A 4747-nucleotide genomic window follows, 5' to 3' on the forward strand; every position below is an offset into this window, starting at 1 on the left:
TTTTCCTTGTCTGGAATCTTGATTACTTGTCATTGTGTGTGTGGGTGTGGAGAGAGAGAGAGAGAGAGAAGAGAGAAGAGAGAGAGAGAGAGAGAGAGAGAGAGAGAGAGAGAGAGAGAGAGAGAGAGAGAGATTTAACTTCAAATTCCTCAAAAGAAGAAAAAAAACTTGGAATTACCTGAACTGTTGGAAGATAGAGGAAAAAATAAGGTTTAGTTACCATGGTTTCCTATAGCCAAGTAAAAGTATGGACTCAAATTCAAGCTCCAAACATGCCAAAACCGAACCCACCAAACTTATCCGCCAAAAATGCTCAGTTGGTCTATAATGCAAATTACACATTCTGTTCAAGTTGGATTAAATTTCAGAAGCATTTTTCTTCTGCCTCCTCTACTTGTATAGGTTGTGCCCCTCTCCAATGTGCTTGCGTGGTCGTTATCTGCATCTTCATCTGCAATCTGTTACAATCCTTCCTGTTTGCTCATTCATCAGAATCTCCATGTAAACCAAGCCAACACTTGTAGGTGTAATGGTGCCTTGGCATGACTAACTGTAACATATATACGGCTGGTAAATGAAGCTTGGTTTGGCTTGTCACGAACTCGTTTGTGATCTGTTTGTATAGCGAGCGTGCTGAGCCATGAACGACTTGTTGAGATTAAACGAGTTGAGCCCAAACACTAGGTGTTCGGCTCAGCTTGGGAGAGCTGTGTATATGTGTGTACATGTATGTATATATGAGAATGGGGATTGTGTTTTCTCTTTTTTCGTTGGATCACGTTAGGACCCTTCAAAATATATTTTTAGGTGTTTTATGATAGAGCTGAACCGTTAGATGCAATGTTGTCAGTATCGGCCCTGAATTATTGGGCCACTGATTCGGCTGTATTGGCCCAAAAATAATTACAAATTATTATGTGTCAATCATAATGTGGCACATGTTAAAACCATTATTTTTTTTTTGAGTTTTTTTTTACATTTATTAAAAAATAGCTGATTCAGGCCTGTATCCAAATTATGCTGATACAGACCAATCCGCATGATACTGATAACATTGATTAGACGTGTTTTACTTATTAATTAAGAAACGAGCTTTGTTTTGAATTCATTTGATGTAAAAATGTGAATATTTTATCATCATCTTTAGTACAATACCTCTTTAAAATAAGCATATGAGCATAAAGATGTTTAAGCAAAAACATGTTTTCTATTGAATAAACAATGATAAATACATCTAACAGTTCTGCTACCTAAAACTATGATTTTTAAGGGGGGTCTCAATGTTAACAAAATAGGGGGCAGTACAATACCCAATCCCCCCCCCTCTCTCTCTCTCTCTATATATATATATATATATATATATAATATAATATAATATATATATATATACATACACACCCACACAGAGAAGAATAATGCATACAAAATATATAAATAAAACATGAACTATTATGTGTAATGTATAAAAATTATATACTTTAAGTGTAATATACAAAAATATATATTTCATGTATAAATAACATGGAATGTTTTTACATGAGCCAGCTTGTGTTTGGCTCTTCTCATTTAGGGATGAGCGGAGCTCAAACTTGGCTTGGCTAAACACAAACACGAGCTCTATCCACTGTTAAGCCAGCTGAGCCTGAACATGTCCTGTTCGGTTCGTTCGGCTGTTTGCCAGCCCTACATATCGTTGTTTGCAGCATAACCAAACTCAAACCTCCCAGTGTGGTTGATCAAATTTGGTGTTGGCCAGACTGGGTCCAACCAAACCTTGCTTTAACCCGAGTGCTAGGGTTCGCGTAGATGCTGTGAATGATCTCTTGGTGGTTATCATTCAATCCAAGGGTGAATTTGCGTAGCGGGGAAATGGATTCCATGCATAGTCTCCTGTTAGGAAACAAGTCTGAGACATTGATTTGAGACTGGCTTTCTTCATCTTACCATGCTCTCTAGTAGCTTCGCTTGGATAGAGAGAATTAGAACCTTGAACCTGCCCGCCATGAAGATCTCTTAGCCTTCTGTTCCATCTCCAAATAAAAGATATTCAGCGATTGAAGCAACTGCAGTGGTTGCAAAGAAATCTTTTACGTGCAACTGGGTCTGTTCGAGTTGGGTTTAGAGCAGGTTTCATTAAATCCAACTTTTAAATGGATCTAAAAATTAGACCCAAACCTGACTCAATATTATTCACTTGGGTATGACTATCATTACAAATCCATATGTTTATTGTGTTCTAGTGTAAATCGGATCAGGTACACACGAGTTGCATTTCAATCAAACAGCTTTTTAATTGACAAATGAGCATACTGTCATTGTAAAATTGCACCATTTCGAAAATGCCTTACAATTTACCAAAATCCTCCTCGTGCCCAAAATTTTGATTCTCAACTTTTCTAGGATATTTTTACCCTTTGCACAAGCGATGTTTGTGCGATAGATACGTCGGAACGATGACTTTTGGTTGTATAAAGTCTGAAACCAAGTGCAAAGCTTGTGACATCTCAATAACAACGAGATTCACATAAATATTTTGTAGTAAGAAATTTGTGAACATGGCTCAGTTGAATCCTAACAAAGAAGATTCACATATCAAATGCACGCATCTTTTAAGGTTTGCAAATCCTATGTGAACCTTCTAGAATTTAAAAGTTCTAGCTCGGCATGTTCGCTCTATACATTTGCGGCAGTCCTGACATTCACACAAATGTCATGCAAGCTTTCTTTAAATTAAAGTTTGAATAAAGCCAAGACGTATGTGCATCCGCAAATGTACGTATGACATTTACAAATATGTATTGTGAATGTCCTTACCTTTGCATGTTTATTGACTGGTGTTACACATTAACAAACATTATGACCTTCATGAGGATACCATGCCAACGTCGCAAATGTGTGAATGTCCTTACCTTTGCATGCGTATGACCTCCACACATTTACGGATATACTATTGACATTAGCTAGAAGACTCACGAACATCATCTATATATGCAGAACTTGTGACTTCAGTTTCAAACATTCCAAACATTCAGATATTCAACATAAGGTTTGCATATTTTCTCATGATGTTTCTGTGAATCTCTTCATTCTCGCACGTAACATTTGTGAACCTTCGTATGAGCATTAAATTTAACATTTTGTTTGTATAAAATCTTTGTTTCACATTTGTGGGCCATTTTCATATAAAAGTAGAGTCCTTAAGAAGGGTTTTGTAGTCCCCAACCAGTTTTTTCAGTAAGGTGCCATTTTTCTTGGGTTGTATCTGTCGTGGGACTACACATCATGCGAGTTTTTGAGCATCTGATATATCATTGACGATGAGATATTTCAGTAAGTGCATGTTTTGCTCATTATAACTGTTGAATCAATTATTTTGTAAAACAATGACATGGTTGAGTTATTTTTTGCATATTCAATAACTTATTATGCTTCTTTGTTTAATTCAATTTCACGTGAGTTTTTGTTACTTATTTTTTTCCCTCAATGTTGAAGAGTTTTAGACGAAAATGTTGATTCTACAAAAATGTAAATTAAAAAGTTTTCTGTAAGAAAAATGTTAAACTAACTGTAACAAACATTGATGAGATTTTTCTTCCACTAGACAAATTTTTCTTGTATGAAAAGAGCGAGAAATCCTTTCACCGTGGACATAGATCCTTCCTGGATCGAACAACGTTAAATCTTGTGCAATTGTGAGTGTGTGTTGAGCCTTCCTTGAAAACATGCTCTTTGTGAGTGAAGTGAGATCTGATGTTGCCAAGACTGTTATCGTAGATCATGCTGGAGGTGGTGATTTTACTACTGTTCAAGCGGCCATTGATTCTGTTCCTGCTAACAATGAGCAGTGGATTCGTATTCATGTCAACGATGGGACATACAAGTAGCATTTTTCCTTACCTGTAGTTCTTTCTACCTCAATTCACATGTAAATGTATGTCGTTGTCCACAAGGGCTCTGCTCATCTGTTATAAGTAACTTGTGAATGTCATGAAATGATCACAAGTTAGAAACACATGGGTGGTGTCCCTTGCCTCAAAAGCTAGGTGTACTCCCTGGTGGGTAGGGAGACCTCAAGGGTTTTACCTACCAGAGGCCAGCCAATGTGCGGTCCCTGATTGGGAGGAAGGTGTTTGTTTTTCCCTTGGATTATAAAAAAAATATGCATCTTTGTTGTTGCTTGAGAAATTCATGTTGGTTTATGTTATGTAGTTTCATTTTGATTTTTCAGTGGTTGTTGGTACAGCTTCATGTGGGTTTTAGTGTAGCTTCATTGTTCATTAATGTCAATGGTTTTGGTTGGACTTCCTATTGGTTTATGTTAGTATAGTTTCATTGTTGATTAACTCAATGGTTGTTGGATTGATGTTGAGCTTAATTTGGCCTTAGTGAGATGGTCAACATACCATCCAACAAGCCCTTCATCATTCTTGAAGGAGAAGGAAAATATCAAACATCCATTGTTTGGGGAGGTCATGCACCTTTCGATAGTCCTACATAAGACAGTTCCACCTTCATTGTATCAGCTACCGATTTTGGGGCAAGATATATAAGCCTAAAGTTAAAATGGCAAGACCATTTTGATACAATCTGTGTAGGGCTACTGGTTTTGGCTGAATTAATGTGTGAATCATGTTTTCTTTCAAGCCGACTGTCACAACCACCACACAGGCTATTGTAGCAACCGTTGGTGGTGATAGGTCGGCGTTTTATGGCTGTGGATTCTATGGCTTACAGGATACATTGAATG

This window comes from Nuphar pumila, chromosome 16, assembly GCF_984573655.1.
Source record: "Nuphar pumila chromosome 16, dmNupPumi1.hap1.1, whole genome shotgun sequence".
NCBI classification, from domain to species: Eukaryota; Viridiplantae; Streptophyta; class Magnoliopsida; order Nymphaeales; family Nymphaeaceae; genus Nuphar; species Nuphar pumila.